Source organism: Schistocerca gregaria, chromosome 4 (genome assembly GCF_023897955.1).
Source record: "Schistocerca gregaria isolate iqSchGreg1 chromosome 4, iqSchGreg1.2, whole genome shotgun sequence".
In the NCBI taxonomy this organism is placed as follows: Eukaryota; Metazoa; Arthropoda; class Insecta; order Orthoptera; family Acrididae; genus Schistocerca; species Schistocerca gregaria.
In genome coordinates, this window is record NC_064923.1 from 465,427,771 (window position 1) to 465,451,083 (window position 23,313).

Below are 23,313 nucleotides of genomic sequence, written 5' to 3' on the forward strand. Positions count from 1 at the left end.
GTTAGCCGCCATATTGTATAATTTGTGTTTTTTGAGATTCACAAGCGGTATGTAACGTTAATGTGGAGTTAAGTAACAGCCATAAGACAGTCTGGTGTATTTCAATGGTAATTTCGCGTACTTATTTTTGATCAAAAGTTTCTGTGATGAACTGTAATGTACGACATTCTTGTATAAGACTTCGAACATTTGGTGATCTATGTTTGCTGTAGAACCTGCTTCAATAACACGGTCAAAAGCATAGAGAAATATTCTCTGCTAAAACGAACTCCTTATTTCACTCGCAGACAATCATCGAATCACCAAATGCGAATGGCAGTATCCCAGTTCGAGAAGATCCTATAGAAGTTTTCCTTTTCTTACATTTTAAAAATTTACAGGCGAACCGTCGATGTCGGTAGCTGCGTCTACCCCGCTAGAGAAACTTGTCTACGTGTACCAAATTTCGTACGCTCTTGGAGTAGTCGGCACCGCTCTGGAAATTGATATTGTCTTTCACAGACATACAGAGACACTATACACACTAGTTCAATAACGAGTTCAATATTACTAGTTTAAAAATATTAATTTCTTCTTTTGAGCTATAATATTATAAGGTTTATTCGGCTCAGTGCTTATAGCCCTCTCTCCTTTTGTCTGCAGGGAAGTTATTTTTTCTATATGCGAGGGGAATTCCCCTGGCAGAGATATCACGCACGCTATGCACGCATTCAAAAATCAACTAATGATTCGTTCTAAAATCAACTAAGATTGTGTTCAAAAATGTTCAATAACAAACTTGGGATGCGTTAAAAAGTGGCTCTGAGCTCTATGGGACTTAACTTCTGAGGTCATCAGTCCCCTAGAACTTAGAACTACTTAAACCTAACAAACCTAAGGACATCACACACATCCATGCCCGAGGCAGAATTCGAACCTGCGACCGTAGCAGCAGCGCGGTTCCGGACTAAAACGCCAAGAACCACTCGGTCACAGCAGCCGGCTGCGTTTCGAAATAATATGAATAATCGGTAAATCAACGTGGGCTGAATGCCAGGCGCTTTCTTCAAGATTATCAGTTTGGCGCCCCCCTGAAATTGCCGCCCGAGGCAGATAACACATAGCCCGGTTTGCCCCCCCCCCCCCCCCCCTGCGCCCCCTCTACACTTCCCCGTATCCCTTAGCTTCAGGCCTGGCTGTGTTGTGCGACCCAGCGTGCGGAGCGTGTGTTGCCGGTGCGGCTTTGTGAAACCCTGGCTGGGGCGGCCACGCCCACCGCCCACAGCTCGCGGCGGCGCCAGCTGGGCCGCACTGCCCCAGGCCTGCGATCGACCCGCTGGGGGCGGGGGGAGGGGGAGGGGCGCTACTTTCTACGTAGGGCCCGCCTCGACTCGCAACTAGTGGCGCTCTGCCTCTAGCCTGACTCCCGCAAGAGCCGCACGATTCAGATGCCGCTCTAACTATCCGTCCACGCTGTAGTACCACTAACGCTTCATTCCTGTCGAGTAAAATGGATAATAAACAAGTCAGTCTGTAGACCTTTATGAAGGAGAATACGATATTACGGCACGTAATAACCTTGGCCTTCTGACGCTGCTGACGATTAAAATTCCATCACGTCTCGTGTCTCTCTGAGCTGTCAGTATTTAGACGGAACATTCCTTAGGCCAACAGATGCTTCGATCTGTTCCCCCGACGACACATATGTCGGACTATCTCGCACTTAGTCGGTGCTGGCCGGAGTGGCCGCGCGGTTCTAGGCGCTACAGTCTGGAACCGCGTGACTGCTACGGTCGCAGGTTCGAATAATGCATCGGGCATGGATGTGTGTGATGTCCTTAGGTTAGTTAGGTTTAAGTAGTTCTAAGTTTTAGGGAACTGATGACCTCAGAAGTTAAGTCCCATAGTGCTCAGAGCCATTTGAACCAAATGAACTTAATCGGTGTCAATATCCAGGATATCGAGGGGCAGTTAAGTCTATAGTAGACCGGTTTACAGGGTGTTTATAAATTAGTTATATAAAAGTAAGCTTTAATTATGAAAAAGATAATTATTTCACAGAAACGCTGGATACAGTATGTGTTACCATCCTCAAGTTTTATTGCTGCCTAACACTGTTAGTCCACAACGTTCCCACTAGGTGGCATGTGTCCGTTATTCCAATAGTTGTCCTGGAGACATAATGGTGCACAGCTCATGCAGTGATGATTATCGTTTATGACCACTACAGTTCAGAGACAATTCAGGACTAAATATCATAAACCACCAACTCAAAGAAAAATTGGTGTAATCGTTTCACCGAAACGATCACATAGGACGTCGGGACAATATCGGCTAACTGTCTCTGACAATACAGTTAAAGAAGTATGGCAGTCTAACATTCATAGTCCAGGTAAATCAACGAGACGTGCCACCTTAGAATTTAATATTTCTTGTGTGGAAGATACTACGGAAACACCTCCCATGCAAACCCAACAAACTGCAACTGTTGCAAGCTTTAAGAGAAAGTGGCAAAGAAAAGAGAGCTGAGTTTTGAAACGATTTTCTTAACGAAAAAAATTGTTCATTGACGAAGCCACCTTCCATATATGCGATAAAGTGAATCCAATGGTTCAAATGCCTCTCAGCACTATGGGACTTAACATACGTCATCAGTCCTCTAGAACTTAGAACTACATAAACCTAACTAACCTAAGGACATCACACAGATCCATGCTCGAGGCAGGATTCGAACCTACGATCGTAGCAGTCGCGCGGTTCCGGACTGAAGCGCCTATAATTACTCGGCCACCGCGGCCGGCCAGGCGAATCAACATAATATTCGAATATGGGGTCAAAACAAACCACGTCACGATATCGAACATGTACGAGACTCGCCTAAGGCTAAGGGGCTGCAGTCATGGACTGTGCGGCTGGTCCCGGCGGAGGTTCGAGTCATCCCTCGGGCATGGGTGTGTGCGTGTTTGTCCTTAGGATAATTTAGGTTAAGTAGTGTAAGCTTAGGGACTGATGACCTTAGCAGTTAAGTTCCATAAGATTTCACACACATTTGAACACCTGAAATCGCCTAAGGCAAATATTTTTTGCGCTGCAAGCTGTAACAAGACTGACAATCCTTTCTTTCATGCCGAGTCAGCTGTAACTGGATTATCGGACTTGAACACACTTAAATACTATCCAATGCCTCGAATACAACAGGATATGGGCAAAGAATTTATTCTCCAGCAAGGTGGCGCGCCACCACATTATCATCGCGAACTTGTCGTGTATGTCCGTAGGAATGTGTCGACCTGGATTGGACGTGGCGGGACAACTACCTGGCCACCGCGAACAACACGGTTTAACCCCAGTGTACTTCTGCGCATGGGGTTACAGCGAGGACAGTGTGTTTGTTCCTCCGCTTCCGAGAAACTCCGACGAGTTGCGACAACGGATAACACGAGCAGTTGCCACCATGCATCAAGACTTGCGTCATAGACTTTAGCAGGAAACTAATTAAAGATTGGATATTTGTCGTCTTACAGAAGGTAGCCACAATGAAGATGTGTACACGCCCGGGTTCGATTCCCGGCGGGATCAGGGATTTTCTCTGCCTCGTGATGGCTGGGTGTTGTGTGATGTCCTTAGGTTAGTTAGGTTTAAGTAGTTCTAAGTTCTAGGGGACTGATGACCATAGATGTTAAGTCCCATAGTGCTCAGAGCCATTTGAAACATTTTTTTTTTTTGAAGATGTGTAAATAAAACTTGAGGATATACTGCATTCAGTGCTGTGTCAAACATTTCTGCAAGTTATTTTTCTTTTTCCACAATTAAGGTTTGATTTTGTATAACTAATGTATAAACACCATGTGCTTTCTGAGATGATGCAACGGCAATCAGCTACCGTTCGCAACCGGATCAATGCTCAAAGGGACGCAACACCTAATGACAATGGACCACCTGTGTGCTGATACAGCCACTTTCATAGTTCGTTTAACTTACACTACTGGCCATTAAAATTGCTACACCTCGAAGATGACGTGCTACAGACGCGAAATTCAACCGACAGGAAGAAGATGCTATGATATGCAAATGATTAGCTTTTAAGAACATTCACACAAAGTTGGCACCGGTGGCGACACTTAACAACGTGCTGACATGAGGAAAGTTGCCAACCGATTTCTCATACACAAACAGCAGTTGACCGGCGTTGCCTTGTGAAACGTTGTTATGATGCCTCGCGTAAGGATGAGAAATGCGTACCACCACGTTTCCGACTTTGATAAAGGTTGGATTGTAGCATGTCGCGATCGCGGTTTATCGTATCGCGTCATTGCTGCTCGCGTTGGTCGAGATCCAATGACTGTTAGCAGAATATGGAATCGGTGGGTTCAGGAGGGTAATGCGGAAGGCCGTGCTCGATCCCAACGGCCTCGTATCACTAGCAGTCGAGATGACAGGTATCTTATCCGCATGGCTGTAACGGATCGTGCAGCCACGTCTCGATCCCTGAGCCAATACATGGGGACGTTTGCAAAACAACAACCATCTGCACGAACAGTTCGACGACGTTTGCAGCAGCATAGACTATCAGCTCGGAGACCATGGCTGCGGTTACCCTTGACGCTGCACCACAGACAGGAGCACCTGCGATGGTGTACTCAACGACGAACCTGGGTGCACGAATGGCAAAACGTCATTTTTTTCGGATGAATCCAGGTTCTGTGTACAGCATCATGATGATCGCATCCATGTTTGGTGACATCGCGGTGAACGCACATTGGAAGTGTGTATTCGTCATCGCCATACTGGCGTATCATCCGGTGTGATGGTATGGGTTGCCATTGGTTACACGTGTCGGTCACCTCTTATTCGCATTGACGGTACTTTGAACAGTGGACGTTACATTTCAGATGTGTTACGGCCCGTGGCTCTACCTTTCAATCGATCCCTGCGAAACCCTACATTTCAGCAGGATAATGCACGACCGCATGTTGCAGGTCCTGTACCGGCCTTTCTGGATACAGAAATGTTCGACTGCTGCCCTGGGCAGCACATTCTGCAGATCTCTCACCAATTGAAAACGTCTGGTCAATGGTGGCCGAGCAACTGGCTCGTCACAATACTCCAGTCACTACTCTTGATGAACTGTGGTATCGTGTTGAAACTGCACGGGCAGCTGTACCTGTACATGCCATCCAAGCTCTGTTTGACTCAATGCCCAGGCGTATCAAGGCCGTTATTACGGCCAGAGGTGGTTGTTCTGGGTACTGATTTCTCAGGTTCTATGCACCCAAATTGCGTGAATATGTAATCACATGTCAGTTCTAGTATAATATATTTGTCCAATGAATACCTGTTTATCATCTGCATTTCTTCTTGGTGTAGGAATTTTAATGGCCAGTAGTGTATGTACGGTCCAGCCAAATTAATGGCGAGTAGTGTACTTATGTTTACTTATACTGGCCAGAGAAACCGCAGCCGGTCCTTGGGCTCACCCACTCCAGCCTTACGCACCTTCTTGTCAGTTGCATCTTCGTCTCCCACACCCAGTACCTGAATGTCTCCCGCGGTTTTATCTTCCATCTCATTCTCGGTCGTCCTAGTGGTCTCCTTCCTTCGGCTTCCCTACTGCCTTTCCTACCGTGTTCTCCCCTCTCCTCCTAACCAGTCCGTACCACCCACGTCTCCTAGCTTTCACACTCCCTACGATGTCAGGTCGTTCAATTCGAATTCGTAATGACTGAAATAAAGCAATATACCCTGCTGCAGCGCAAAGTTCCCTTATAAATCTACTGAAAGAGAGAATAAAAAAACTGAACAGTCTCGGTCGAGAAAAAGTGTGTCCTATATTACATTCGCACAAATTAAGTCTAAGGGCATGATAGCCAGTTTTTTTTTTTTTTTTTTTCTTCTTTGAGATAATTGCGATGTCTGCATTTGAAACACGTTCGAACGCAGCTGCAGTCGAGCGGCGCAGCTGTGAGGCCAGCTCCGAAGCAACGGCATCTCGCCACACGAAGCACAAAGGCTTCCCCGCCGCAGCGGGTACTTCTCGCTTACAACGCCATTAAGCACGCTGCGCACGCGTATCGGCTCGTCTCCCGCACGGCTGCAGGCACCTGGCCGCCGGGCCTCCAGTAAATACTCGCCCACCAGCTGCGATCTCAGGCGCCCGCTGCGGAACCAGCTCGCGGGCCGCTGGAACGTAACACGGCGTCGCTCCACGTGAGTAGTTATGACTAAATATTTGCACTCGGTACTGTGCGTGGTGATGATGTGGCACGCCTGATTTGTTTGGTAGGTAGCATCCTAAACGTCTGGTTCGCTATTGACCTCCCCCGACGTATGGATGAGCCGGCCGGGGTGGCCGAACGGTTCTAGGCGCTACTGTCTGGAACCGCGCGACCGCTACGGTCGCAGGTTCGAATCCTGCCTCGGGCATGGATGTGTGTGATGTGTCATGTCCTTAGATTACTTAGGTTTAAGTAGGTCTAAATTCTAGGGGTCTGATGACCTCAGATGCTAAGTCCCATTGCGCTCAGAGCCATTTGAACCATTTCGACGTATGGACGATGAGTTGCATGTGGAATTACGGTACACGAGTAACTGTGACGAAGGATGTAAGAAAGACAGATAATCTTGTACTTTTTGTGGAAGTCATGACTTTACAAACAACTGGTTCTTATGCAACACACACACAAAAAAACGCAAAACATTGTCCTCAATACTTTGACCAAAGCTAGAAAGCTGAGAAAGATTACGAAGTGTACTCTACAGGTATCTATTTTGGGTCCACCGCTGTTCCTTACACGGGGTAAGGCATCCGAGAGAAATCATACCACACAGATTTGGAACGAGAAAATATACTGAGGTACTATCTTCGATTTATTTAATTTAATCGTATGACTAGGGCCTCCACCCGTCTGCCAAACCTTTCGCCGGGTGCCGGTCTTTCAATTTGACTCCACTTTGGTGACCTGCAGTTGATAAGGATGATGATGGTGATGACAGCACAACACCCAGTCCGTGGGCGGAGAAAATTCCCCGATCCAGCCGAAAATCGAACCCGAGCCCAGAGGACTGACAATCCGTCACGGTAACTATTCAGCTACCGGGGGCGGACACTACTATCTTCCATAAGCTATAGCGAAAAATTTGGTGAACTTCCTGAAGTATCGAAGTCATTTTTAACGGATATACCTGTCGAATTGCGGCACCTTTCTCTGTAGCATACCAAAAAGGCTTCGAAGAGAACCACAACGACATAGCGTGTGTGAAACTTGATCAAACAGCAGAGAGATAACCCAGCCGCAAACCAATGTTAGAAGTCATGAAAATAGGTCCCACAGCCGTTATTCTATTTATTATACAGAACTATATATACATAAACACATTAATATGTTTTGAATATTCCCATTCATTACTGTTTTGCTGTACAATTTTCTGTGGTGGCGTTTATTACTCATTCCGACATGGTTCCTTGACCAAAGCTGCGGAAATATTCCTCTTCTGTCCTCCTGCATTTTGAGTATATAGTCTACCTCTTACATCTTTGATGTTTGTGCTCACGGTGCATCTCGGCAATACTTGCGTGAGTTTCGAACCTACCGGTAACATCTGCTGAACTGCTTCGATTTCTTTCTTTAATCCGATCTGGAAGATTCCAAACATCGAGCAGTACTCAAGAATAGGTCGCATTAGCATCCTTTATGCCGCCTCCTTTACAGGTGAACTACATTTCCCCAAAATCGTCATCTTCTACTGTTGATATTACAACTATTTCTAATATTACTACAGTCACTTCGGTTTTGTTGTTCTCCTGTGTATAGTAAGTTGTACGCATTGTATTACCTTGCATGCAGCATTTTTATCTGTGTGGCCAGAGGTCCTTCCCGTCACACTTCAACATAAAAGGGAGGGAAAAGGGGATTTTCCGCCAAGTATACAAGATATTTGTGTATGGCTCCTTATTTAGAACTTTAATCGTTTGTGTATTGTGTATTTCAGATGAAAACAGACGGTGATCCAGAAACAGATCCGGTAAACTGCCTAGAAAAGACACTCAGGGTGGCTAGTCTACCACACCAACTGCAGTTAACGTCTGTCTCAAACTAAGTAATCTTCTCGTTACATACTTCATGCATAGTATCGTAATAACAGAGATATCTAGAAAAAAGAATGTCTTTTTATGTAGTTAATTTGAGGCGAATTCGTACTTCGAAAAAAACATAACATTGGACCAAATATTATACACTATATCTAATAACAAAAAGAAAAATATGGTCCTATTCAATTTGGACATGAAACCAAAGGGCAAGAAAAAATTCATTCTCGTTGTGCTGATCACATGCTGCAGTCTTGTATGACGTGCTATAGTTGAGTAACATGCTTTGGTTAGAGCACTTGCCCTCGAAAGGCAAAGGTTCCGAGTTCGAGTCTCGGTCGGGCACACAGTTTTAATCTGCCAGGAAGTTTCGTATCATCGCACACTCCGCTGCAGAGTGAAAATCTCATTCTGCTTTAGTATTGTTACCGAAGCCGTGCTGAAAAGTAATGCCTGGGAATTTTTCACTCTGTTGTCAATATAGTTTGAGGTATTAAATGTCGTGGATATTACTCGGTCGACCTTCCAGCTTCGCCGATATGAGTAGAAACCCTCTGCAGCGACAGGGCTCCGAATTATAGCGTGTAATATGGTGGTGTGTAACGTAACTATGGCAGCGCATGAAACAGTGCGTGCTGCAGCCGAGTTTCTACCGCAGAAAACATGTCTTCAATTGAAATTCGTAGAAGAATGAAAGCTGTGTACGGCTATGACTGTATTAAAATCAGTAATGTGCGATGTTGAGTTGTTCACGCTATTAATGAAGGAAACAAAAGAGCATCGGAGAACTTCGGCCACAAAAGTTCAATCAAACCTAAAGATACCACCACCATAAACACTGTAAGGTACTGAGATACCGCAGAAAACTGAAATCACAAAACTTGTACACCTTCTATAACTTGAGTTTGATAGTGATGAAGCGGTGGAAGCACATGTGAGGTTGTCGCTCTGTCAACAAAGTTAAACATTCGACAGTGACAGTACTCGTTGGGAGAAACGTGTTCGTCGCCAGGGTGGCTATGTTGAGAAATAAATATTAGACATGAAAAATAAAGATCTAAGTTGTTAATAACGTTTATTTTATTTAAAAACGTTAAGAGTTTTCTCATTAACATTTCTGAGACATTACTTTCAGCATGTCCTCGTATTATGATTAGGCCCATTGGACCACACCCTACAGACTGATTACTGCACATTCCTCCACCAAAAGCAGCATTGAAGGGCAGTATAGAGTGGTCTGCGGCCAGCAAGATCACCGGATCTCTCCACAGTTGAGAACGTTCCGAGTATTATGGGCAGGGCCCTCCAACAATTTCGGGATTTTGATAGTCTAACGCACCAATTGGACAGAATTTGGCACGGTATCCCTCACGAGGACACCCAATAACTTTGTCAATCAATGGTAAGCCGAATAACTGCATAAGAACCAGAAGAGGACCAATGCCTTACTCACTTGCTCAATTTATGAAGATCTGTCTCTTGAATAAATCATCGTATTATAATCATTTATTTTTCCGTACATCTATATCACGTCTACCGATTTCCGTACTATTCGGATAATTTCTTGGTGGTGTATTTTTTATTTTTATTTATTTTGTCTTAAAGTATATTTACAGGGTGTTACAAAAAGGTACGGCCAAACTTTCAGGAAACATTCCTCACACACAAACAAAGGAAATATGTTATGTGGACATGTATCCGGAAACGCTTAATTTCCATGTTAGAGAACATTTTAGTTTCGTCAGTATGTACTGTACTTCCTCGATTCACCGCCATGATTTCATACGGGATACTCTACCTGTGCTGCTAGAACATGTGCGTTTACGACACAACATGTGGTTTATGCACGATGCAGCTCCTGCACATTTCATTCGAAGTGTTCGTACGCTTCTCAACAGCAGATTCGGTGACCGATGGATTGGTAGAGGCGGACCAATTCCATGGCCTCCACGCTCTCCTGACCTCAACCCTCTCGACTTTCATTTATGGCGGCATTTGAAAGCTCTTGTCTACGCAACTCCGGTACCAAATGTACAGACTTTTCGTGCTCGTATTGCGGACGGCTGTGATACAATACGCCATTCTCCAGGGCTGCGTCAGTGCATCAGGGATTCCATGCGACGGAGGGTAGGTGCATGTATCCTCGCTAACATTTTGAACATTTCCTGTAACTAAATGTTTAAAGTCACGCTGGTACGTTCTATTGCAGTGTGTTTCCATTCCATGATTAATGTGATTTGAAGATAAGTAATAAAATGAGCTCTAACAAGGAAAGCAAGCGTTTCCGGACACATGTCCACATAACATATTTTCCTTCTTTGTGTGTGAGGAATGTTTGCTGAAAGTTTGGCCGTACCTTTTTGTAACACCCTGTATATGCATGCATAGCTTCAAAAACGAGACTAAACTTCCGGGGGTGGGGTAGTTTCTGCTTGGTTGGTTCCTTCGTTTCGGGAGGAAAGAACTAGCTTACTCCTCCTTGAGTCTCTAACGCCAGGAGAAAAGGGTTTATCAGATTAAACCTATCAGTCAATGCGGAAGTTGATACAATGGCAAACACTGACTTCGTGTGTGAATGGCAAGATAACCGTGCTGTTGGCGCCCAATATGTTAATTTCAACCATATCGACAATATATGTGCAAATAATCGATAAATCAGGAAAACCACACCTCCGCAATCAAATAATGACGCCTTATGGTACGTTGCTCTAAATGCAATTGTTTTATTCTTGCCTAATTTACTGAAGTTTAGAAGAACACAGGCCAGTTACTAGCTCTTAACTTCTTCAACATACGTTATTTAGAAGCTAAGAGAAATGTCTGGAAGTTATACACATTACAGTGGACGTCAGTAATGGTTCAAATGGGTCTGAGCACTATGGGACTTAACATCTGAGGTCATCAGTCCCCTAGAACTTAGAACTACTTAAACCTAACTAACCTAAGGACATCACACACATCCGTGCCGGAGGCAGGATTCGAACCTGCGACCGTAGTCGTCGCACGGTTCCAGACTGTAGCCGGTCGCGCGGTTCCCAACGGTAGTGCCTAGAACCGCTCGGCCACCCCGGCCGGCGTCAGTAATGAACAGTGACTAAGTTTGCTAGAATAGGTACGTAAACTGGGCAATTGATACACGTGTCGGAATAAGCATTGATTAGTCACAATCTTCCCCCCATGAACCATGGACCTTGCCGTTGGTGGGGAGGCTTGCATGCCTCAGCGATACAGATGGCCGTACCGTAGGTGCAACCACAACGGAGGGGTATCTGTTGAGAGGCCAGACAAACGTGTGGTTCCTGAAGAGGGGCAGCAGCCTTTTCAGTAGTTGCAGGGGCAACAGTCTGGATGATTGACTGATCTGGCCTTGCAACATTAACCAAAACGGCCTTGCTGTGCTGGTACTGCAAACGGCTGAAAGCAAGGGGAAACTACAGCCGTAATTTTTCCCGAGGACATGCAGCTTTACTGTATGATTAAATGATAATGGCATCCTCTTGGGTAAAATATTCCGGAGGTAAAATAGTCCCCCATTCGGATCTCCGGGCGGGGACTACTCAGGAGGATGTCGTTATCAGGAGAAAGAAAACTGGCGTTCTACGGATCGGAGCGTGGAATGTCAGATCCCTTAATCGGGCAGGTAGGTTAGAAAATTTAAAAAGGGAAATGGATAGGTTAAAGTTAGATATAGTGGGAATTAGTGAAGATCGGTGGCAGGAGGAACAAGACTTCTGGTCAGGTGACTACAGGGTTATAAACACAAAATCAAATAGGGGTAATGCAGGAGTAGGTTTAATAATGAATAGAAAAATAGGAATGCGGGTAAGCTACTACAAACAGCACAGTGAACGCATTATTGTGGCCAAGATAGATACGAAGCCCACACCTACTACAGTAGTACAAGTTTATATGCCAACTAGCTCCGCAGATCACGAAGAAATTGAAGAAATGTACGATCAAATAAAAGAAATTATTCAGATAGTGAAGGGAGATGAAAATTTAATAGTCATGGGTGACTGGAATTTGGCAGTAGGAAAAGGGAGAGAAGGAAACATAGTAGGTGAATATGGATTGGGGCTAAGAAATGAAAGAGGAAGCCGCCTGGTAGAATTTTGCACAGAGCACAACTTAATTATAGCTAACACTTGGTTTAAGAATCATGAAAGAAGGTTGTATACGTGGAAGAACCCTGGAGATACTAAAAGGTATCAGATAGATTATATAATGGTAAAACAGAGATTTAGGAACCAGGTTTTAAGTTGTAAGACATTTCCAGGGGCAGATGTGGACTCGGACCACAATCTATTGGTTATGACCTGTAGATTAAAACTGAAGAAACTGCAAAAATGTGGGAAATTAAGGAGATGGGACCTGGATAAACTGAAAGAACCAGAGGTTGTACAGAGTTTCAGGGAGAGCATAAGGGGACAATTGACAGGAATAGGGGAAAGAAATACCGTAGCAGAAGAATGGGTAGCTCTGAGGGATGAAGTAGTGAAGGCAGCAGAGGATAAAGTAGGTAAAAAGACGAGGGCTGCTATAAATCCTTGGGTAACAGAAGAAATATTGAATTTAATTGATGAAAGGAGAAAATATAAAAATGCAGTAAATGAAGCAGGCAAAAAGGAATACAAACGTCTCAAAAATGAGATCGACAGGAAGTGCAAAATGGCTAAACAGGGATGGCTAGAAGACAAATGTAAGGATGTAGAAGCTTATCTCACTAGGGGTAAGATATATACTGCCTACAGGAAAATTAAAGAGACCTTTGGAGAGAAGAGAACCACGTGTATGAATATCAAGAGCTCAGATGGCAACCCAGTTCTAAGCAAAGAAGGGAAGGCAGAAAGGTGGAAGGAGTATATAGAAGGTTTATACAAGGGTGATGTACTTGAGGACAATATTATGGAAATGGAAGAGGATGTAGATGAAGACGAAATGGGAGATACGATACTGCGTGAAGAGTTTGACAGAGCACTGAAAGACCTGAGTCGAAACAAGGCCCCCGGAGTAGACAACATTCCATTAGAACTACTGACGGCCTTGGGAGAGCCAGTCATGACAAAACTCTACCAGCTGGTGAGCAAGATGTATCAGACAGGCGAAATACCCTCAGACTTCAAGAAGAATATAATAATTCCAATCCCAAAGAAAGCAGGTGCTGACAGATGTGAAAATTACCGAACTATCAGTTTAATAAGTCACAGCTGCAAAATACTAACGCGAATTCTTTACAGACGAATGGAAAAACTGGTAGATGCAGACCTCGGGGAGGATCAGTTTGGATTCCGTCGAAATGTTGGAACACGTGAGGCAATACTGACCTTACGACTTATCTTAGAAGAAAGATTAAGAAAAGGCAAACCTACGTGTCTAGCATTTGTAGACTTAGAGAAAGCTTTTGACAATGTTGACTGGAATACTCTTTTTCAAATTCTAAAGGTGGCAGGGGTAAAATACAGGGAGCGAAAGGCTATTTACAATTTGTACAGAAACCAGACGGCAGTCATAAAAGTCGAGGGGCATGAAAGGGAAGCAGTGGTTGGGAAAGGAGTGAGACAGGGTTGTAGCCTCTCCCCGATGTTATTCAATCTGTATATTGAGCAAGCAGTAAAGGAAACAAAAGAAAAATTTGGAGTAGGTATTAAAATTCATGGAGACGAAGTAAAAACTTTGAGGTTCGCCGATGACATTGTAATTCTGTCAGAGACGGCAAAGGACTTGGAAGAGCAGTTGAACGGAATGGACAGTGTCTTGAAAGGAGGATATAAGATGAACATCAACAAAAGCAAAACGAGGATAATGGAATGTAGTCAAATTAAATCGGGTGATGCTGAGGGAATTAGATTAGGAAATGAGACACTTCAAGTAGTAAAGGAGTTTTGCTATTTAGGAAGTAAAATAACTGATGATGGTCGAAGTAGAGAGGATATAAAATGTAGACTGGCAATGGCAAGGAAAGCGTTTCTGAAGAAGAGAAATTTGTTAACATCGAATATAGATTTATGTATCAGGAAGTCGTTTCTGAAAGTATTTGTTTGGAGTGTAGCCATGTATGGAAGTGAAACATGGACAATAACTAGTTTGGACAAGAAGAGAATAGAAGCTTTCGAAATGTGGTGCTACAGAAGAATACTGAAGATAAGGTGGATAGATCACGTAACTAATGAGGAGGTATTGAATAGGATTGGGGAGAAGAGAAGTTTGTGGCACAACTTGTCTAGAAGAAGGGATCGGTTGGTAGGACATGTTTTGAGGCATCAAGGGATCACAAATTTAGCGTTAGAGGGCAGCGTGGTGGGTAAAAATCGTAGAGGGAGACCGAGAGATGAATACACTAAGCAGATTCAGAAGGATGTAGGTTGCAGTAGGTACTGGGAGATGAAGAAGCTTGCACAGGATAGAGTAGCATGGAGAGCTGCATCAAACCAGTCTCAGGACTGAAGACGACGACAACTAGTCACAATGTTAAGGGAATTTTTGCTGTCTAATTACTTCGCAGACAAAATTACGGGGGAAAGGGAGGCTAATGCCCGGCGGTCGTAATATATCAAGCAGGTTCTGGTGGTACGGGCTGGCGTGTACTTTCCCGAGCAGCTCCCAGTGAAGCGCGTACGTGATGAGCAGGAAATCTTTCTGATTTAATACCTTTGAACGCTTCTAGACACTCCTGCCGTTTTTGGAAACAGCATGGGCTTGTGTCCAGTAGTGTTCTGAGATGAATCACGTCCGCAGAACGTACGTGATCCAGGACTACAATGACCTGTATGAGATAAAACGAGAGATAATCAAATCATATTCGTCCTTTTGTCATCTATCCTGGAGGAGTGCCTTAAGCAGTCTTCCTCTCCACGGTGTCTCGATGGAAATAGGGTACCAGATGGCAGGAAATGGCACCCTCGTGTATTTATACAAGGGCGGTGGTGACGAGTCTGCTCTCTAAAGTTGGCAGATACAGAAACAGAGTGGTCAGCGACGATGGGGTATTTGTCAGGGGACATCATGCCACTTCTTTTTCATGGAAATCTCCAGGACTTTCCTCTGCGCAACCGTCTTTTTGGGCGTGATCTGGTGTGCACAGCGGCCGAGCGGCTCTAGACGCTACAGTCTGGAACCGTGCGACCGCTACGGTGACAGGTTCGAATCCTGCCTCGGGCATGGATGTGTGTGAAGTCCTTAGGTTAGTTACGTTTAAGTAGTTCTACGTTCTAGGGGACTGATGACCTCAGAAGTTAAGTCCCGTAGTGCTCAGAGCCATTTGAGCCTTTTTTTGTGCCCAAGGAAAAGAGGCTTATGAAATAAACGGTACGCCATCTTAGTTAATTTCTTCGATTACCGAAAATGAGATTATAACTGTACAGAAATCTGTAAGTTTGTTCTCTAGTTCTTATGGAGCGTACTGATATGGCTAGTCGAATTTTAATGTTTTCAACTGCTGCAGAAGTAGCGTATAAATTTATACGAATTGTTATATAACAATTAATCAAAATTGTAATACAAGAAGCTGTCCTGCATTCATTCGTCAGTCTCTCCTTACAATTAACTTGCATTCATGCTTCGTCTTCTACACCGAGCGAGGTGGCGCAGTGGTTAGCACACTGTACTCGCATTCGGGAGGACGACGGTTCAATCCCGTCTCCGGCCATCCTGATTTAGGTTTCCCGTGATTTCCCTAAATCGTTTCAGGCAAATGCCGGGATGGTTCCTTTGAAAGGGCACGGCCGATTTCCTTCCCAATCCTTCCCTAACCCGAGCTTGTGCTCCGTCTCTAATGACCTCGTTGTCGACGGGACGTTAAACACTAACCACCATCACCACCGTCTTTCTTCTCAGAGAAACGAGGCCTCATAGACTGACTAAAATAAAAGACACGTACAACCAGTAAGTTTTTTTAAAGATGGACGCGAACATCCGATACTGTGGCCATATATCAGCTTCTCATTTGGTATGAGCTCATACGGAGATATGGCTGGCTGCTGCGTTAGGTGAAGTTATTTTGCTGACGCTTACTGCCAGTTTGTTCCATCCGCTTTTAACTTGTGCTCCCCATTTCTAACTGAGTTTACTTCCTGAGTAATGGAACACCGCAGCCGTATTTTCACACTATTTGTTATTCAGACAACTAGTTACAACGCTGCATTGGCATCATTTTCAGGTCCTACTGTTAACCAAATAAGTACTTCTAGTCATTGGTTCATGTATCATACTACCCATACAACATTCATCAGGAGTGTATAGTCCGAACGTGAAGTGTGGATCCTATGATACATGAGCCATTGACTGAAGGTACTTATTTCGTTAATAGTAGGGCCTGAAGATAAAACAAATGTAGCGTTGAAACTAGTCGTCTGAACATAAAACTGAAAATACGGCTCTGATGTTCCATTTCCATACTTATATTGTCAACCGCTGTCCCGCGTCCACAGGAAGGATGGACTTTCACATGAGGCAGCACAGTAATTGAACTGCTTAACACTGGAGAGGCATTTCGGAGGAGCGGGTCTGAAGTTCGCCCTCAGATCACTTTCTATTCCCCTCGTCCCGTCCCGACTTAATTTATCTGTGATTTATAAAAATCTAGTCAGATCAACGTCAGGATGATTCATTTGAAAGGACCACGACCAGTTTCGTTCCCCGTTTTCGTCCAACTGCGCTAGGGCTCTGTGTCGAATGGTTACGCTGTCGACAGGATGTAAACACCCCAACCTTTCTTCTTCCTTTACTTCGATAGGAGAAACTGTACCGATATTTTGAAAATGAACAGAATATCCGATAAATACTATTATCATTATCTCAGAGTTTGAAGTCTGAATTTTCGATTTCGATAATTGATTGCGTACGCATCTCGTAGCAACAGTGCACAATTCCACGAACTAGACTCACTCAGGAACCGGAAGATTTATGTAAAAGGAAACTTGGGACCATAAGGTTGGTTGGTTTGGGGGAGGGGACCAAACAGCGGCTTATCGGTCCCGTTGGATTAGGGAAGGATGGGGAAGAAAGTCGGCCGTGCCCTTTCAAAGGAACCATCCGAACGTTTGCCTGAAGCGAATTAGGGAAATCAAGGAAAAACTAAATCAGGATGGCTGGACGCGGGTTTGAACCGTCGTCCTCCCGAATGCGAGTCCAGTGTGTTAACAACTGCGCCACCTCGCTCGGTCGACTATAAGGGCTGGAACGCATTCTTATTATGCATAATACCGAGCAAGGTGGTAAAGACATTGCTGGCTTCCGGTCCCTACCCTGCCATCCCGCTTTAGATTTTCCGTATTCAATCTTGGTAGGATATTAAATTGTTATTTTTGGTTCCTTAGCTTGCTGTTTTTGAACTGAAGTCAGTACTGCGTTACCAGAAAATATAAACAAGGTATTTCTTAATGATCAATAATTCATTAAAAAGTATTTGAAAATTTACTACTGGCTATTCGTTGATCTTCCGTGCAAAACAGAGTCCACATCTGATTCTTGGAGACTTCTTATGAATCGATTTTTGATTCGTTTCAGTTACCTGCGATAATGTTAAAAAAAAATTTAGTGCCCTCTCTTCAGGTTGTAACACTGCCGTGTTTCGACAAGTGAAGACTTGGCTGAAAAAATGAATGGGTCTTGGATGCGTAGAATGTTGGACGGAGTGAGTAACATAGAAAAAGCAATGCGATCCTGTTTGTGCTTTCCAAGAATGATGTGGAAGTCTGAGCACAGTTGATTTTATTTTGATATAACTGAATTATGTTGAAGTGAATGGACACTGCACTGAAAAGAGGTTACGAGATGGATATCAACTAGAGTAAAACAAGGATAATGGAGTGTAGGCGAATTAAATAGGCGAGAGAACGAGATTAGGAAATGAGACACAAAAAGAGTGGATGAGTTTTATTATTTGGGTAGAAAAATAACTAACGTGACCGATTTACAGAAAGGATATTAAACGTATACTGGCAATAACGAGAAAACCTCCTCTAAAGAAGATAAATATATTGACTTTAAATATTAATTTAGTAGTCAGGAATTTTTTACTCCGAAGGTATTTGTCTGGAGCGAATACTTGTACGGAAGTGAAACGTGGACGGTAAACAGTTCACATACGACGAGGATAGAAGCTTTTGAAACGTAGTACTACAAAGAATGCTGAAGACTAGATGGGTAGATCGGACTTCTAATGAAGAGGTAATCAACCGAATTTGGGGAAAAAGAAATTTTAAGTACAACTTAACTAAAATAAAGAATCGGTCGATAGCACGGGAATTAATGATTTGGTAATAACGGGAAGAATGTGTGTTTTGGTGGAGGGGGAGGGGGGAGAGGAATTTGAAGGTCGGTAAAAATTGTGAAGGGAGACCAATGCTTGACTTACGGACCAAATTGCTGAGGTCATCGGTCCCTAGACTTACACACTACTTAAACTAACTTGTGCTAAGAACAACACACACACCCATGCCCGAGGGAGGACTCGAACCTCCGGCGGGAGGGGCCACGCAATCAGTGACATGGCGCCTCTAAAAGCGCAGCCACTCTACGCTGCTTTAGTGTTCCCTTCAGATTTACTCTTTCTCTCTCTCTGTATTATATAGTTCGCGTTTTAATATATTTTATTAAGTTGTTACATGTTCAGATTACAAACTTACGTTTCAGGCTAAAATACGAATAGTAATAATAATAATAACAATAATAATAATATCATAACAAAAAATTATAGTACTGATAATAGTAATCAGTCAGTAACAGTTAAGATGCAGAAACAAAAGGAAATATACGAGGGTCATCCCATAAGTCATGGCAACTATGGTATACCATGATAACATGTAGCGTCACTGTAATCGCAGTAAATGCATTCGAAAGCCCGCGGCATATACACACATCAAAAGATGTTTTGCATCACCCCGGTTCCCAGAACTCGTGAAGATAGACGGTGACTGTGGATGTTGTATCACAAATGCTGTCCCTTTGACTGTTCAGAGATGTTGCTAAACCCGTCCGAAGAAGTAAATAACCATGCATGCGCAGCGCCTGTTAGACGGAGCGGATCCGACAGCCGATTAGTTCCAGTTATTCCACCAGGAAGAAGGTACACGGCTCGTGTTGTCTGGAGTTCAACCATGCCTAGACAGTCAATACCGCTGTAATATCGCGTCCGAGGTGTAGATTTGTGCCAGGAAGGGCTCTCAACAAGGGAAGTGTCCAAGCGCCTCGGAGTGACATGGAGAAGATATAGAGAGACAGGAACTGTCGATGACATGACTCGCTCAGTCCGCCACTGGGTTACTACTGCAGTCTATTACCGCTACCTACGGATTCTGGCTCGGAGGAATCCTGACAGTAACGCCACCATGTTGAATAATGCTTTTCGTGCAGCCACAGGATGTCGTGCTACAACTCAAACTGTGAGCAATAGGCTGCATGATGCGCAACTTTACTCCTGACGTCCATAGCCAGGCCCATCTTTGCAACCACGACACCATGCAGCACGGTACAAACGGGCCCAACAACATGCCGAATGGACCGCTCAGGATTGGCATCACGTTCTCTTCACCGATAAGTGTCGCATATTCCTTCAACCGGACGATCGTCAGAGACGTGTTTGGAGAAAACCCGATCAGGCTGAATGTCTTAGACACACTTTCCAGCGAGTGTAACAACGTGGAGGTTCCCTGCTGTTTTGGGGTGGCATACTGTGGGCCGACGAACGCCGCTGGTAGTCACGGAAGACACCGTAACGGTTGTACGATACGTGTATGCCATCCTCCGACCGATAGTGCAACCATATAGGCAGCATATTGGAGAGGCATTCGTCTTCATAGACCATAGACGACAATTCACGCCCCCATCGTGCAGGATAACGATATCGCTCGACTAGAGTGGTCAGCATGTTCTCCAGACATGAACCCTACCGAACATGCCTGGTATAGTTCGAAAAGGGCTGTTTATGGACGACGTGACCGACCAACCACTCTGAGGGATCAACTCCGAATCGCCGTTGAGGAGTAGGACAAATTGGACCAACAGTGCCTTGATGAACTTGTGGATAGTATGCCACGACGAATACAGGCATGCATCAGTACAAGAGGACGTTCCACTAAGTATTAGAGGTACCGGTGTGTACAGCAATCTGGACGACCACTTCTGTAGGTCTCGCTGTATAGTGGTACCACTTGCAATGTGTGGTTTTCATGAGCAATAAAAAGGGGTGGAAATGATGTCTATGTTGATCTCTACCCCAATTTTCTGTACAGGTTCCGGAACTCTCGGAACCGAGGTGATGAAAAACTTTTTTTGGTCTGTGTAGTAATGAAATCAACCGACAGATTGTGATCGTGTTTTTGCAACCGCACCCGGCGATGGCTCAGTACTGGCGCCTGAAACATTCAGTTTATTTATTTTATTTATTTATTTATTTATTGTTCCGTGGGACCAAATTAAGGAGAAGTCTCCATGGTCATGGATGGAGTCAATACATGAAATTATAACACGATATTAGAAACAGATAAAATGAAATACAAAAAAACATTCAGGTGACAAGTCGTAAGTTTAAATAAATAAAATCAACGATGTAACACTGGAATTTGCTTAATTTTTTAGCTCTTCCAGGAGCTCCTCGACAGAATAGAAGGATTGAGCTATGAAGAACCTCTTCAGTTTAGACTTAAAAGAGTTTGGGCTACTGCTAAGATTTTTGAGTTCTTGTGGTAGCTTATTGAAAATGGATGCAGCAGAATACTGCACTCCTTCCTGCACAATAGTCAAGGAAGTGCATTCCACATGCAGATTGCATTTCTGCCTAGTATTAACTCAGTGAAAGCTGCTAACTCTTGGGAATAGGCTAATATTGCTAACAGCGAACGACATTAAAGAAAATATATACTGTGAGGACAGTGTCAGAATTCCCAGACTATTGAATAGGGGTCGACAAGAGGTTCTCGAACTTACGCCACATATAGCTCGAACAGCCCGTTTTTGAGCCAAAATTACCCTTTTTGAATCATAAGAATTACCCCAAAAAATAATACCATACGACATAAGCGTATGAAAATATGCGAAGTAGACTACTTTTTGTGTTTAATTGTCACTTATTTCAGATACTGTTCTAATGGTAAATAAAGCAGCATTTAGTTTCTGAACAATATCCTGGACATGGGCTCTCCACAACAGCTTACTATCTATCCGAACGCCTAGGAACTTGAACTGTTCCGTCTCGCTTATAATATGCCCATTCTGTCTTATCAAAATATCGGTTCTTGTTGAATTGTGAGTTATAAACTGTAAAAACTTAGTCTTACTGTGATTTAACATCAAATTATTTTCCACAAGCCACGAACTTATTTCATGAACTACATAATTTGATACTGTTTCAATATTACAAACAAGATCCTTCACTACCAAGCTGGTGTCATCAGCAAACAGAAATATTTTTGAATCACCTGTAATACTAGAAGGCATATCATTTATATAAATAAGAAATTGCAGTGGCCCCAGCACCGACTCTTAGGGAACGCCCCACTTAACAGTGCCCCATTGGGACTGAACATCACTACCATTCTCAATATTGCGGAGAATTACCTTCTGCTTTCTGTTCTTAAAGTAAGAGGCGAACCAATTGTAAGCTACTCCCCTTACTCCATAATGGTCCAACTTCTGCAGTAATATTTTGTGGTCAACACAGTCAGAAGTCTTCGTTAAATCAAAGAAAACACCTAGCGTTCGCAACCTTTTATTTAATCCGTCCAAATCCTCACAGAGAAAAGAGAATATAGCATTTTCAGTTGTTAAACCATTTCTAAAACCAAACTGAACATTTGAGAACAAATTATGTGAATTTATATGCTCCTGTAACCTTGTATATACAACCTTATCGATAACTTTAGCAAACACCGATGGCATAGAAATAGGTCTATAATTGTCAATATTATCCTTGTCTCCCTTTTTATAAAGTGGCTTCACTACCGAGTACTTTAATCGGTCAGGAAACCGACCACTCCTAAAGGAAAAGTTACAGATATGGCTAAGTACTGGTCTAACATACATAGAACAATACTTCAGTATTCTGCTAGGTACCCCGTCATATCCATGAGAGTTCTTGGTCTTTAGTGATTTAATTATTAACTCAATCTCCCTCTTGTCAGTATCATGGAGGAGCATTTCAGGTAACAGTCTCGGGACACTTTTTCTTAAGAGCGCTATATGATTCCCTGTTGGGACGAAGTTTCTATTTAGTTCACCTGCTATGTTCAGAAAGTGATTATAAATATTGTACATATATGAGACTTATCAGTAACACGGACATTCCCACTACGAAAAAATGGTTCAAATGGCTCTGAGCACTATGGGACTTAACATATTAGGTCATCAGTCCCCTAGAACTTAGAACTACTTAAACCTAACTAACCTAAGGACATCACACACATCCATGCCCGAGGCAGGATTCGAACCTGCGACTGTAGGAGTAGCGCGATTCCGGACTGCGCGCATAGAACATTCTCACTGCGCACTGATTCCATATCCTCGACCTGTCTCTGCGGACCAGCCACTTCCTTTACGACTGACCGTATGGTTTTAATTTTATCCTAAGACTTAGCTATTCTATCTGCATACCAAATACTTTTTGCCTTCCATGTTACAAGACGGATGTAAGTAAGCAGAGTGGAAAAGTGAGTATGCGTGAAAATTACCATTCTTGCTGGCAGAAATGCTACTCACTGTCATGCGAAACTACTAGCAGCTGTGGAACACGGCGAATACCTCCAGCACTACTGGATATTGCAGTCATACTCCATGATAGCGCTACAGCCCACACTGCAGATATAATCAAGAACTGTGTACATCGGTGAGGGTGGGAATCCTCCTGCACGCATCCTACTCATCAGGCTCCAATCCATGCGACTTCGATCTAATTCCACAACGAAGGAGACCATTGCGTGGGAAGCGCTTTGTAAACAGAGCGGATATCCTCACTGCATTTCAGCGACAGGTGTCACACATTGATGGCAATGCAAGTGGCATACAACGCCTTCCACAATCTCGGCAACGTTATCTGAATACACTGGGGGAGGGGGGGATGCTATTTTGAAGGACAGCAGTTGATTTTGATTCGTTTTTGTTCCATCTGTACACGTGCAAAATAAATTTACACAGAGACCCATCGTGTGTGTTTCATTTTATCCTCTGCTTCGATCTCCTGTACTGGAAGCTAATTTTATATTGGCATTCAGATACACGCTGCCTTACAGGTCCATCGCACATCGTGCAGTTCCCAC

General features: G+C 43.7%; 2 protein-coding genes across 4 annotated transcripts in view; one reads left to right on the forward strand and one right to left on the reverse strand.

Moving 5' to 3' along the window:
• Positions 1 to 23,313, reverse strand: part of LOC126267773 (laminin subunit gamma-1-like) — a 184,457-nt gene that overhangs the window by 122,509 nt on the left and 38,635 nt on the right. The gene's annotated exons all lie outside the window — the stretch shown is intronic.
• The window catches only part of LOC126266753 (glycerol-3-phosphate dehydrogenase, mitochondrial), a 301,663-nt gene that overhangs the window by 42,442 nt on the left and 235,908 nt on the right, over positions 1 to 23,313 (forward strand). The window contains exon 2 of one of the 3 annotated variants that reach the window (XM_049971263.1): positions 5,920 to 6,186. The exons of the other annotated variants lie outside the window; for them this stretch is intronic. The gene's annotated coding sequence lies outside the window, so the exon portion shown is untranslated. The remainder of the gene's footprint in view (positions 1 to 5,919; positions 6,187 to 23,313) is intronic. 3 annotated transcript variants of the gene reach the window in all.